We start from the raw sequence: 15908 nt of genomic DNA, 5'->3' as shown, positions 1-15908 counted from the left end.
CGCGTAGTCTGAAAATGTGGAAAATCTGATAAACCTTTGTGAAAGTCGACGTGTTCGATGTTCTGTTATGGTTTACCTGTGCTTCGTGCACAGGTTTGTTTTATCGTTCATCGCGTCTGTGAGTAAATCGTCGGGTACAGATGGAGTGGCACGTGGTGGCTGGTTGGGTGGCTGTGAAACGGGTATTAAAACTTACCATAGTTGTGAGAGTGCTGAGGCGCGTAGGCTAAGATCTACTTGTATTGTGTGTATGTGTACAACACTTACGGTTGGTTTTAAGCGCAAGATGTTAATGATGATGTCGAGGTGTAATAAAGTCGAAATAGCGACAGCAGCCGTAGTTAAACGAGTGCCGTAAAAAATATGCTCGTCCGTTATGCCACGTGGTAAAATATAGTTTGCGTATCGCTGAAGTTCTTAATTAAATATCCGCGAACTTCACAAAAATAAAAGAATGAAGACAAATAAACGGTGTTTCATTTTTTTCACTCAGGAATCGAATGCATAACAAAGATGTGACACGATGTACGGTTCACGTTCCACATAATGAGGATCGCCATGACGTAATTTTGAATGCAGATTTCACGACGTCATATGATAGTGATGCACAACGTATTTCGTAATTCGATATCTTTTGTTTTTCGGTATCGATAGGTTAGGCTAGGTTAGTTAACCTAACCTAACCTAACCGATTTTGATAATTGAAAATATATCGTAGTGCACTATTATTATATTATTTATTATTATTATTTATTATTAGTTTTATTATTTTATCTCAAATTACGTCAAAATCGAGATGTGCAACGAGCACTATGTGCAGTTTTGTTCAGTGCTCGTTTAGCATTTGCAGCTGAGAAATATTAAACGTTTGTCCTAGAGAAGGAATATACTGTATATTTGTTAGTGTCTTTAGTATTTATGTACATAATGTACAGTACATTATCTACATAAAAATGTTGTATTTAATTAGATAAAATTAAAATACCTCTCATTTATTGATTTTTCAGCCAAAACTTCTATAATGATTAATTTTAAATGTTGAGGCAATGTACTTATTACTATGTATATGAGTAATGAGAAGGCGTTTTTTGGAAATTGTTTTTAAGAAGGTTGAAACTATAATGGGGTTTAGGCTAGATGAACAAATTTTTTAATTTTAAGTTATTTAGGAAATGTTTTATTTTGATTAGTAAGTTGATTAGTAAGTAATCGTTGATTGATGTATATGTAAATTAACATAGCATAAGTAAATAAATATACATTAGAATACACGATGATGATTTGGTATTTTTTTTTCAACTTTCATTTTTTTATTTTTTTTTTTATCAAAATAGTAATTACTCTAGTCTATCTGTTCTCAACCCTTTTCAGAATATTATCCTTAAATAGGGTTAGATATTAGCTATTACCTCTCTCAAAAAAAAGCATGTGTGCCAGGCCATGTTATCGGTTATCGGAATCAAATTAGGCAGTTTCATAGAACTGATGTTACTCATGTATATATTATGTAAAAAGAAAAGAAAAATTTTATATTTTTTGTTTGTAAATATGTGCATAGTTCGTTTCAAAGAAAAATGTGGATAATCAAGATAACCGTATAAATATTAAATTATGTAAACATAATAAAATAATAATAATAATAATTATAATAATAGGTATAAAGTACATCAAATAAAAATTAGTCTAGTCATTATCCCTCAAAAATGTCGTTTTACTCCTGGAAAGTAATTACTAACAGGTTGAAAACTGCTGCTCTAGTTTAAATTCGTAAAACATTTCTTCAGGGCGAAGTGATGCAATTCAGCCAGTAAGTTAATTAATATTGACATTATTCGTTGAAACGGCATACACTCTGATAATGTGCAACCGCTTCGAAGATATTTAAACGTGATATTTGGCTTATAAAAAGCTGTTTTTGTTGTTCATTTTTATGTTTTAATAATTGTACACAATCTAAGGGGAACCGGTAATTGAGTACGACCAGTTTTGAAGGTCTGACGAATGACGGTCCTGTCATACGAGTATATTTACATAAAAAAAAAGGTATAGCTTATTATATAAAATTTGAAATTACGAGTGGGAAGCTCAATCGTATCAGGGCCGTTAAATTGGCCTTAGTTGATGCATTTGGGGAAAATATGTTTGGTTGGCCTGAAAATTTATTGTTAATTACTGCGTGGATGGTCTCCATAAATTACCGCTCGTCGTCTGGGTTCCCTAAACTTTGTCTAATGTGTGTACGCAGTTGTTTACATAAATGTTGGATTACGGATTGTTTGATCACACTATTCGGAACTGTTAAAGGTGCGTCAAGCACCAGCATCGAAGATCAGTGCAGATCAGTGCAGATCCGTCTGTGATAAGCACACCGAGAGGTGCTGGTTGCTAAGTGAGTCGTGGAACTTGCCACGATCAATTATGGCCGTGACAGGCAGGATTCTCGGCTGTCCTCGACATCGCTGGTCTGAAGCTAGATACTGATGTTTATATTCGTTCTTTGATTTGCTGTGATAAGTTGTATGGTATAAGGTTGACGTCATACTTGTTGCGGAGTGATCCGAAGAGTTCGAACGCCTGGTGTCTTCTTGTTTTCATTCCTTTGGTACATTGAACGTTTGACTAGATGTTGATCGTTTAAAGATTTTAGTTGAAATGGTGTTCGATCAAAACGTATTGATGACAATACTGGTTTGACCGTACTCTTCTAAGTTTGGATTGGCTTTGTTAGTCCGTCGTGGTGAGACAAACTCGTGTTTTTCTTATATATTATGCTATCACTTGATGACGTTTTCCATTGGTATCTTCTTGTATTTTATCGACGGAAAAACTCACTTCGCTGTCCCTTGTTTTTATGTTGCTTCATCATATCATATTGTATTGACGTACTGTTGGCTCTCATAAGAGCTTTTTTATAGTAGTGATGTTGGTTACTGCGTTATTTCATGTATTATATAACGCGGTACACGTGTGTTAGAATAGTATAAACCTGTATTATATTATACACAATATTTGTAATGCATAACAGCGTACGACAAGAGCAGTCTCTGATCGATAACGGTTACTCGACCGGTATTCGTTATGTTATGTTATGGTTTTCACGCAAATGACGCGTGACTGACGTGCAGTGATTGACGCGGTTCCATTGTTATTTACTAATACTTTTCGTATTATGCGGCGGAATCGACGACCGTCGATTTAGAGTCACATGGTGGTACGATAAATTGGAACGATATCCACGCGCGTACGGACAAGGAGCGCGATGCCGATACACGAGCACGCATCGTATCCATAGGACCGCGTTGACATCGATCGGTAACTTTATTTGACAATTTGAAAACGATTACTGACCCTAGTCCCCTGGAACGGAGGAGGTGGATGTAAGTTCGATGATTATTTCTGTTGTTAAAGTTCTACAAATCATAGCGGGGTCTCATGCGTTATCATTTTAATACTCGATTCGTGTACATTACAGTCATTATTGTCGTCAAACGACTGATTTCCAAGACTTTCGCCGCCGACAGAAACGGGTGGGTTGCGTGCGTGCGCGCGATCGAGGGGAGGAAAGCGTGCGCGGCGCGGAAAACGTCTGCGGAAAACTCGACGCCCGCGGTGGGCGTCATCGCCTCTACGTGGGCGGTCGCAATCGTCTTTTGGCGCGCGCTGGCGTTTTCGGCGATTCGCCGGTCGGCCAAGCCAGCACGTCGGTGACACAGTCACCACCTGACACCACCTCGACGGCGACAGTCGACTGCGGAAACGGAATCCGGCAACACCACGTAGTACACGCGCACACACGCGCACACGCACGTGTGTACGGTCGCCCACACGTCGGCGCTCGTTCGCCCACACGTAGCATCGCGTACGCGAACGCACGGGCTTCGCACGACGGCCAACGCGCGCACGCGTCCGTCGGACGGTTGCGAACTCGATTGCCATCCGACGACATTCGTCCGTCGCAAATCACCGCGTGCACACGCGCGACCGTTAAGCTTGTGCACTTTTTTTTTGTATTTTTTTTTCTCGTTCACTCCGACCGGCGACTACACGTCCAACGCACGAGAGGTAATACAACGCAATTTATATCAAAATTAAATATTTTCGCGCGCGCAAACATTCATACCGGTTGGCGGGCACCGACAAACTTTTGCCCCGCGAAAACGTGTTGCTCAAATCACTCGCTCCGGCGTTCGTGCGTTACGTTAAATAGCCGTGCACTAGCTGTATTTAAATTTTTGTGCGCAAAATCTGGATAACACGCATTTTCGCCGCATTCGTATACGTCGTCGTGCCCGGCGACAACATTGGACGCCGAACGTTCGTCCGGCTACGATTGCGATTTACCCCGGACAAGAGCAGTAGATGCCAGTGATCTCCCCCTCCCTCACGCAATTGAACTTCAAACGTCGTTTTCCGCATAACAATAAAATAACTTGTAACATTGTGATTCGTCAACTGAGGTTTATCGGTCATTCGTGTATTTCGTGTTGGAAACGTCATTATGACGTTATTAAAACGCCGTGCCCAAGAGCGTGAATTCGATTTTTTGCCGACTGAAAAAAATAGAAAAAATTTTTTCGTAATTGTACGTAAAAACATGATTTATAAGAATAAATATGAATTCTGAAATGAACGACTATTGATGACGTGCTACAGTCTCACTGTATTATTATATCTTCTTTGATGACTGTTTCCCGCGTACACGTTTTTTTTTACTCACTACGATTTGTGGTCACAATATCGTTTAAATTCTAACATTAACAATTTTGATTGCCGAAAACGACGGAAATGCCTTTTCAGTATAATCTGATTGAAATAACATTCGTGAATATAATAACTTTGCTGTCAATTATTTTCAATGTCTTCCGCAATGTTGACAAATAACATGGTGTTCTGCTGATAAGTGTCAGTAAAAACATATTTTTCCTTAGTAGTGATTTGAATTGAAATGTTGATAACATTGTTACTTTTTGCTTTATTATCTTGGATTAAGTATAAATGTACTAGTAATTAAATTTTATTATTTTTTTCTTCGATTTTCTGTTTTTTTTTCCAGTTCATAAAATAAATATAGGTATTACAAATTTTTTTTAGAAACTCAGTATTTTTTTAAACACATTAGTAGCAGTATTTGCAAAATGTTGTCATTTTGTGTAAAATGTTTCGTGAGAAATAATATAAAAGTTTTAAGGTTGATTATTCTTGGAAATATATTTCTAATTCATACCTACATAAATATCTATAAAATATTGTTTCATAAATATCATTGTCATCACGAACTATTTTAATTTAATTACTATTATAATAAAGTTATATTATAATGTTTTTAATCATTGAAATAAATTAAAATTTTTTATAGATTTTATTACAGTTGAATTTATTTTCCATCTTATTGGTATATTAATTTTTAATTTAGATAGTCATTTTTAATTTTTTCTGATTTATAATTTTCAAATGTTCATTATTTAACATTATCTCATTTTTTTTTAATGTTTTTAAATCTTTTTCGACACAAAACATTTTCTTGTCATCTATTTTTTTTTTTATTGTTACTCTTAATATTAAAATTCATGGTATATATTTTAAGTTAAATTAACTTTTCGAATGTAAATTTAATTAATCTTAAAAAAATTAATCAATCTAAAATAATATTTTAGGTATAACTGTTACGGCTTAGCATAGTCGAGAAGTACGCTGTCAATCGTATTCCCTTCAGACACTTTATAGTAAGTAACTAAAATATTCATGTTTTTCTAAAAGTGCTTAATGTGTACTTAATTGAAATAAAATATGAATTGCGTGACCAAAAATTATCAATAACTTCACTATCTGCCGAGAATTATGTTTAAAATTAGTCTACAATGTTGATAAAAAAACTGAATTTTTTTAATTTGAATTAATTGCATTAGTTATAACTAGAGTTAGGATGTTGATAACCTAAAAAATACACAAAAATGCCTTATAAAAATGAAGAAATGCCATAAAAACTTCAAAAAATGAACTTAAAAATAATCTAAAAAATCTAATTAAATAAGTGAAAAAAATTGATTTATAAATAATAATTTGTATTAGAGTACATAGTATTTGTACATAGATGTGATAATGGGAGTAATAGTAATTAATAAACCATAGCATATATTTGCATTTTAAGCATTATATAAAATTATTAAAAATTAATTAAAAAGTAAAATATAAATAAAAATGATAAAAATGATTTTTAAATGACTTATAAAAATTTTCTTTAAAATCGAAAGTTTGAGTAAAATTTACCCACGTTGATCAAAAACTACAAAAAATAACCTAAAATATGAAAAAATGACTTAAAAAAGTTAAAAAATGACGTTAAAAAACAAAAAATGCATTTATAGTTGAAAATGCCTAAAAATCAAAAAAAAAAAAAAAAAATGTAAAATTAGAATATTCTGAATCAAGGGATCATGGAACAAATATTTAGCTAAGATAGCATTGTATAGAATCAAAGGGAAAAAAATGCAAGTCATCAATATCCTAACTCTAGTTATAACTAATGTAGCCCACTTTCATTGGCATTTGAATTAATTAGCACCGTTGATAACATAATAATATATGATTATATTTTAAGCATATTATGTTTGTATTTTTGTTCTAAAAATGATATATATGATCTTTTGACTATCAAACCTTATTCATGGTCTTTTTACATTTGGTTGTGATAGTTACTTAGTTATTCGTATGTTACAATGTTATATAATTTTTTAAATTATAACTTATAATTTTGTATAGTTACTCGTTTTTATTAAGATAAAGTTGGGTAGGTTTAAAAAACATAAAAGTAAATTTAAAATTATTCATACGTTGCTACTCATATAATATCTAATAATAAAAAATATTTAGATTAATCTACATAGATATTATTGACTTTTATATAACATGAGATTAAATTAATAATTACTAACTCATTAAACATTAGTGAGAAAAAAATGACCGTTAATTTTTCATACTTTCAAATTACTTATAATGATACAAAAATATTATTTTGCTGTAACTTTTTCCAAATAATAGACAGAAAAATATACGACTATTTTATTTGTGTATTAATAATCGAACAGTCTTAAAACGTTGCCGTCTAATAGTTTAATTCTAGAATATTTAAATAGTATTTTATTTCAATTTGATTTTTAATTTTTTTTTTAGAGATTGTATTTTCTTTCTGTATGATGACAACATTTTATACTTAGTAGTACATTTTGAATGAATGGATTCTAAATAAATCCAATTTTATTTTTCCAATTTTCCTTCAATTTTAGTGCAAATTACTTCCGAAAATCACCTGGTAATTGGACTAGTTGTTTTTTTAAAAAAAAAGATAAATTATTTTCTATCAAAATGTTAGTATTGCTATTATTATTATTGTTTTGTTTTTTTTATATTTCGTCAATAATTTTTATTATGAGACGTATTAGTTAAAATAAGATAAAATATTAATATATTCGTTTTGAGTAAATAATAGTCGATGTTTTTGTACAGGTTTACTTTATACTTTATACTTAATAATTTAAAATGGCTTATTAAATAATAGTTATTAAAATAATCAGATAGGTACTGCAATTGTAATTTTATTTTTTTCATTTCGCTTTTCGAACATGATTCTGTTGTGAGACATATTATAATTATTAATGATATTTATTTGTCATGGAAAAAGGGTGCTAATCATTCAAATGACAAAAATTCTAATATTATTTTACTATGTGTGTAAAAAATCTTAATCTTAAAGATAAGAAAATGTTCTAAATTATAAGCACTCCATAAGATATTTAAGGAATCTTAACTGACTAGAAACTCATGTAGACCACTGGAGGCATGTATTATAATTATCATAGTGAATCGCAGTCATGTATATTGTGGATGCATCGAATATATGTATATATTTTTTTTACACATTTTTAAATGTTTAAATTAGACATTGGTGTAATTAAATCGATAAAAATATTGATACTAAAAATTTTACTTGCTACTAAGAAATATTTTTTATTTATTTTTTTAAGAATTTTTTCGTGTTAGATTGTCGATCCAATAGGATGCTAAATGTAAATAATTTTTTATTTTGTCTATTCGATAATAAAAATGCAGCCATAAAACCTAGGAAATTTCTAACAAATTCAAAGAATAAATTTGTTAGGTACTCGCCTTAGTTGTAATTAATTTAAATTTCAGTCTTATAATATTGTGTAAGTTGTAATTAATCTCAGAATTCCAAAAAATATAACAACGAACTAAATAGTGAAGTAAAATTTACTTCAATGAAAAAAATACAATGTAGTAATGCGTATTGTTTACAAGATATATTTAAGTTTCAATTATTCTTTAGTAAAAAACATTATGTTGGTAACAAAAAAAATCAAAATTTTATTTATAACATAGATATAACTGACTGGCTATTTTATCTGAACACATTACTTGAGATAAAAAAATGAAAACTTTCTTTATAATGTATAAATTAGAGAGAAAAAGTTTAGTCTTTTCATTACTGTAGTAATTTTTTTCATAGCAATTAAAATATTATGAAAAATTTTAAAAAGAAATAAGTTTTTAAAACTACTAGAAAATTCTGAATGTGCAGAGTTTAAAAGACTACGTATGCCGAGACGTTTAAATTCCACTAGACTTCACAATAATCAATGGCCAGTGCCTGATTAAACATTTGTGGACTTCTAGGCAATTAAAATGTTGAGCCCTATAAAATAATTTTTTGCATAAAATTTCTATCCAATAATAAAAATAAACAGCTTTAATAATAACCAACTATTATTTATACACAAAATCGTGTTTATTGATTTTTTTTATTTGCAAGAAAAATCAATAAATTATTATATTATTTCTATTTTTTTCAAAATGATTGCATTATTATTACTACCTATAACGCTTACAACTTAATATATATATTATATTTCATAATGACTTTGGTTCCGTAAATTCATAAATAAAATACATGTATTATTAAATAAAAAAAAAATATAGTTTTCCTTATTCACAGGGCCCCTTAAATGAGTGAAGCTCTAAGGCGGGCACCTACTCCACCTAATGGGTAATTCGACACTGTCAATGGCGCACATAATATTGATGTTATCTCATTGATTGTTTTCGAAATACAAAAATGATTCGCGCAACAATCGATTTACGGTTATACGTTTGAAAGTTGTCTGAAACCGATGGTATATTTTTTTCGAGCAACATATACCTAAGACGGGAAATAAAAATTAAAAATGAATGTCAAAACAACATCATCTGTTACTGGATAACCTAGTACTAATAGCTCGATCTCAGGAAGGGAGAAAATAATAATAATAACAACAATAATAAAAACACGGTTCGAAATTACCGCGTAAACTGCAGCGAGTCGGGTATATCAAATTTCTTTGCCGAGTGTTCAACGAGTATATAAGCCGATTAAAGACGTCGTTGATGGCAAATAAGGTCGTCGTCGTTGTTGGCAGCGGCGACGGATCGTTTTCCGTATTACTCCCAAATGCGATAGCAGAGCTGAAATACCCGACTCTACCCCAAAAAGTTGTGTATACCTGCGTACATCTCTTCATCATCAAGTCCATGCCCCCGCCCCGGACTACCGAAAACGACGCACGGCTTTATTAAACACAATACATATATATGTATATAAATCCCTTGATTCTCCAGTCGATGACGGAACACGCGGAATCGAGAAGGGCATTTATTATTCATTCATTTATCGTCGTCTTGGTTTTCGTTCGTTGTTGTTTCTTTCTAATCCGGTCTACTTAAACGACGGAGGAACGGTGTGCAGGGTAACGGAGAAACGGTGTGTATTGAAGGCGACACGCGGTGGTGAGGAGTCGTAACGAGATGACTCCGGAGTTGAAGCAATGACGGCTCTAATGTGTGTGTGTGTGTTATATTATATATATTTAAGTTATGTGGTTGAGGAGTGACCGAGCTGACGGTAAGGTAAACAGGGGAAGAAAAATTTATCTTTAACTAGTCCACAATAAATCAATGTAGTAGGTAACTACTGATTATAGTGTTATAATATTTTGACTTGCAGTGTTCAAGCCATGATAAGCAATGTATATATATGTATACGTAAAACATACACATTGTGAAGTGTATATGTATGATGAATTTAAACGCCGTCCGTGACAACGTGTGCATTCGGACGAACGAAGTTGAATAATGTTCACTTCGACTTATGCATACAGTGAACACATTTTTTATATCCTGTTCGAATCAGTAGATTACAATTAGGTTTTCCTTAAGGTTATTTTTCTTCCGTAAACGCTTTTCCAGACGGTAAATTGAGTGTTTTTTTTAAAAAAAAAACATTATGGTCACAACAAGTACTACATTTTAATATTTTGTATGTTCATAACTAAAATAATCAGTTCTTACGATTTTTCCTGAGCATTATTACGTTCGAAACGTTCTTAAAATTTTTCCTAATCTATGCTATCTGACGTTTTCCGTGTTTATAATACTGGTTAGATACATAACAGTACTCAGTGGCGTAGATACAATTTTTTTCTGGGGAGGGAGGAGGTGTTTAAGAGTAAGTTTTTAAGTGTTCTTAGTATATCTTAAAACGAGGTCATATGTAATAATATTATATTTAAAATAGTATTATTATTATGTCTCGTATTTAATGAAAATTATTTTGTTACTCAATTTTTAATATATACCTAATTATAGTAAAATCAAAATATTATTCTATAATATGTAAATATTAATAAATAATCAAATATCATTAAAAAAAAAAATTTGTGGGGGGTCGCAAACCCCTTACACCCTCCCCGTAACTACGCCATTGTCAGTACTCGATTTTTAAATAACTAGAAATTATTATATTATATTATATTATTCTTTTATTAACATGTCGAAAGAGATTATTTTTCTGAATTTTCATGATATATTTTCCGAATGAATCGAAAAATAGGTAAATTATTATAATTATGTAAATTTTTGACTGGCAGTGATGAACAAAAAAAAAATTGATTTTTTAGTGAGTTTTTTTAATCCTTATCCTGGTCAAAGAATTGCAACGCATTAGACGCATGGGGTTTTTTTCGTTGTCGTTGTCGTCGTACAATAAAAAAATGTTGACATATTCTTGTATTGTAGCGAGGATATACATATTGAGTTCGACGAAGAAATATAAGCTAGTTGTAGGTAATCTTTGTGTTTTACTTCTCTCGTAACGATCGTATACGAAGTATTATTAAATTCTTCGTGTCGTAAATTAACGCTCGTAGTATACTAATTATATGTTGATGTTGTATATTTGCATTACGCTTTTACATCTGCTAAGTACCAGGCGGGGAAAACGGCCACGATGTTGTAAATACTCGAGTTCACATTGTTCGAACTGTCTCGTGACGGGTGCAACAACGGTGCGTGTAAACGTTTTTTTTTTTTTTTTTTTTTATCACGTACGGCTACGGCAGTAAGTCGACGATTTTCAGCGAAAAGGGTGAAAATTATTGTTGTTCCGCATCCGTGTAATAAAAGAGAAGGTAAAATAAAAAACGTGACCTGACGCTGCAGATCCAGTGGTGTAATTTTGCAGTAGACTCGCGTCGAATGTCGTGTTTTGAGGGACACTTTGAAAACGATTCGTGAGGTTTCGCAATGCCGAGAATTTTCCTCCGAACTCGACGTTTCGAACATGATTCCTCGAGTCATCGACGAACTCGAGCCGCGCAGTGTTTTGTTGTGTGTTAAACATCACGTCACATGGTCAAACGATCGTTTTCGACAATTTTCGCCGTATGATAAAAAATAGAAAAATAATAATAATAATGCAGGGCCGGGGAGTGGTAGTGGCCGTATTGTTGGGGGAGTAGAATTTCATTGACGACGGCGGACGCACTTCCTCGCGTGATTTTATTAGTCGACGCGTGTGTTCTCGTACAATACGTGGCAATCATGGATGCCGTACAACACCCATGTACGAACTACTCCATACGGCGGCTGTTAAACTTGTTTTTATACGACGTGTTCAACGCGACGCAGACATTGCACTACACACAATAAGGCGTCTAAATTATTTTCTTATATATATTAGATACGATCCGATATAATAATAATAATAATAATAATAGTACAACTCGAGATGTTCTATTTATTTTATTCCGGTGCGTTGCAGTCACAGCGATAGGAAGTGAGACGACAACGTTTCCCGTTTGAATGCGCGTAATATAGCATGTTGTTTCTAAACGAGCTCGATGGGTGGAAAAAAAACGAAAGGAATAGGTATATGTACGTAAACGATAACGCTGCGCGCGTACGACACGATAAACGGAATCCTGCGACGCGTCGTCGTACATCATCGAGATAAATCGGGACTCGCGCCATCAGCGGTTGCAAAACAGTAGTCGTGCCACTCGGTCGGTCACGAACATGCGCGCGAAATGATACCGGCATACGGTTGGGGGCGGGTAGTCGTCGTCCGTATTCGCAGGGACGCGATACACAGTTCGTATACACTTCCGAGGTGAAACGTGGTGTATTTATGCATAATATTACAATAATACCTGTTTTAATTGACCGGATTACGGGCGGCGCCCGACAGTCGTACTGGTTACATTTTCGATTAAACGTTTATAAAGCTATATTTTCTTCTACTCGATGTTTTGGCGATTCACGTTAATAAATAACGATCGGTTTACTGCTCCGCACTATTATGCGGACAATACGTTCCGAACACGTACGTGTCTTACTTTTGCCTATACAACACGTTGTCGTACCGATCATTTACCAATTATTTACGTGAATAAAAATTTTCATTGAATCGATCAGGCAGTGGCGCCGTACACGAACTTTTATGGGGCAGTTCGCCCCTTCATTTAACTATGGTGGTGGGTGTCTGGTGTTTGGGTGGATGTGGGGTGGGTTGGGTGTATAAATTTACACTCCAGGTAGTAAATCTTAGGAATGTACACAATAAATGACAGTCGATCTGTAGATGGGTAGCATACGAGTACTATGATGCGATAGAGCAATTCGTACATCAATGCATGCTTTAAACGATATCGAGTATAAAGGCGTACATTGATATTTATATTTATTTCACACACATGATGAAGCTAAACGCCTCTCGATTCTCATCAGTAATTATAAGTGATTATACAACATGCAAATACAAACTTTTCAAAATTTTAAGATAGCTACTTAAATTACCAATAGTTCCGTGAAACATTTTTGAAACATCTTTTTTTTAAATTATAGTCGTTTAAAAAATTAAATAAACTGTTTTTTGTTTTACATTTCTTTAATTTTAATAACGTATTTAATATTTAAATAATTGAATCTATATTTATATGCGCTTAAAATTGATAATAAGTCAGTGGCGTATATAGGTTTTCATTTCGAAGGGGGCCGATTATGTATTTGATTTTTGGGTGGAAGGAAAGAGGAAGCACACTATTACGAAAAAAATTACTTTAACACTATAAGACTTCTCGACAGTCTTTACACCATCAGAAAAATAAGAAACTCAATTTTTTTAATGATTTTTTATTTTTTAAAAATATAAAAACTACATTGTAATAAACAATTTTTTTATTAGAGTCACTCAAAATTCACCACATATTTTCTTAAAAGAATAAACATATTTTATAAATATAAAATTTTAAATTTTCACATAAGCAACATTCTCAGTGTCGCAACAAATTTTCGGAAACCCCCAGCATTAAGACATATCCATGTTAAAAATAACAATCTTTAAAAATGGTGTTTTTCATTTCGGAGGGGGCCCGGGCCCTCTCGGACCCCCCCATAAATACGCCCCTGTATTAAGTGTTTTTTTTTAAATCACTATGAAGTAGGTAAGCAATAAGTAAACTAAATAGGTAACAGTTAATACCTAATTTATAATTATAATTTTCAGTCTATATGACTATTAATTTATGATAAAATATGAGGCATTTTACTCAATCATAATTTATATTATTATTATTATGTGCTGTTTTAAGAAGCACATTTAACAATAAATAGATTCGTATTCTAAAATAGACTTAATAGTGCGGGCTGTTGGTTGTAACTCCCTAATCCCCCTCCTGAATACGCCACTGCTAAATAGTACCTATATAATAGATGAAATTGGAGTGATACATTGCGAGCGAAACGAGCGACTTTATGATGATTAAATTTAAAATATAATCAACCAATCATGTAACCTGTAATTATTTTGCTCTAACTTTTTGGGTGGTGGTATTAATAAATTTTTATACTTTGCCCCACCAAATAAAATACAAGTCGGCGTCACTGCGAACAGGTGAAAACCCAACAAAATACGTGTTTATGACGAAGTACGGGTGTCAAATAGTGTATTTGGGTACGTGTCGTGTCTTTAATTACTACTAAAACTGTACAGGATCATTATTAGTATTTTAATTATTTGCGAGGCTTACACGATTTTGTATTATTTAAATTTACTATCGTCGGAATATCTAAGTTAACAGTTGTGCATGTTAAATGAATAATCGAATTGTTGTCCAAAATTTATGTTTATCGTTCAATTTGTGAGTGAGAAGGAGGGATACTGACATATTTGACGATCGAAACACGGCAATCGTGAAAAAAGCCAAAGGACACGTGACGAGCCCCCGCATAAGCCGAGAGAAGGCCTTCCTATATATTCGCATGTACGCCGACGTTTCGGACGCCAACGCTTTATAACGATGATTTCGGTCTCCGAAACGAGTGTTTTTCTCGTGAAACTCTCTCGCGCGCGTATCTAAAAACAATTTTTAATTACAGTAGAAAACTTGTGCGCGAGCAAATGAATGTTTATGTACGTTTACGAATGTGTGTGTGTACGTCGTTGTTTCACTCGTTAAACGTTTCACAACGGATGCTGCGATCCGTATCGTCGTTATAGTTTTGGTTCGTCGGGACGGTTAAGTAGAGGCCGTGGTAGTGCGGGGATGGCCGAGTTGGGGGAGAGAATAATAATAACAAACGTTTTTCCACCGATCGAGGGGTCAAAAAACTTTTCTGCTGACAACGATGTCGACTCTTCTTATTCTTATTATTATTATTATTATTATAAACGTTTGTTCATTCGTTGTTTTCCGAAATTAATAACCACCCACCGCAGCCCCGTAAATAACGTACACATCGCAAGAAGACTACTCCGATGTACGCCATCGCCGTGCCCGTGACGATTACGACAGTGACGATCATTTTTCCGTTGTTTTTTGATATAATTTAGTCACTGACGTCCATTTCTGTCCGGAAACTTATAAAACTATTTGTATTCAATGGGTGATTCAAATAAAAGATCGAAATGTATAGAACACCATTCGAGTGGTTTCACTTACGGATTATTCTGCAAATGCTCAAACATGTCAATATTTAACATTTTATGGTGCGATGGTAATAATAATAACCCTCTAAAACTTCTATGTACGTGGACAGTCAAAAAAAAAGAAAAAGAATTATCGTTTATTAGTGTTAATTTTTTAAATGAAATAAGTAAAAAATCAAGGTAAATTAGACGTATATATTGAAAAATATAACGAAGCTAATAAGTGAAAATCCATACTTTTCATGGCTTTCAATAGATCAACAAATAAATATTTATTTTATTGTATTCCTTTTTCGGAACATAATGGTATTACTAACAATCGGAGTTATAGTGGCAGATAACTGAGTGGTCAGTACGTTTAACGTACCGTAGCGTGATGATCAAGTAAATAAAAGTTAGTATAGTGGTCGTCGTTTCATAATAACCTTTGTGTATACTTTGCGATGGATGCAGCAGCAGGACGTGAAATCAGCGGTGGTAGTGATCAATGTGCTCGTTGAAAAATTAACGGCTGTCATGTACCGGCAGTAGCAGACATCGCACGTGTTTTTTTTTTTCTCTAAAAAACTCGGCTGACTATGGCGGGATTAAATAA

General features: G+C 33.2%; 1 protein-coding gene across 2 annotated transcripts in view; it reads left to right on the top strand.

The window, feature by feature from the left end:
• The first annotated feature begins 3745 nt into the window (after positions 1 to 3745).
• LOC112692944 (zeta-sarcoglycan) overlaps positions 3746 to 15908 on the top strand; it is a 106082-nt gene continuing 93919 nt past the window's right edge. The window contains exons 1-2 of one of the 2 annotated variants that reach the window (XM_025567766.1): positions 3746 to 4062; positions 5655 to 5723. The gene's annotated coding sequence lies outside the window, so the exon portion shown is untranslated. The remainder of the gene's footprint in view (positions 4063 to 5654; positions 5724 to 15908) is intronic. The other variant, XM_025567767.1, reaches the window with a different exon arrangement.

This window comes from Sipha flava, unplaced genomic scaffold, assembly GCF_003268045.1.
Source record: "Sipha flava isolate LNK unplaced genomic scaffold, YSA_version1 79_pilon_pilon, whole genome shotgun sequence".
In the NCBI taxonomy this organism is placed as follows: Eukaryota; Metazoa; Arthropoda; class Insecta; order Hemiptera; family Aphididae; genus Sipha; species Sipha flava.
This window is presented reverse-complemented; position numbering and strand designations above follow the sequence as displayed.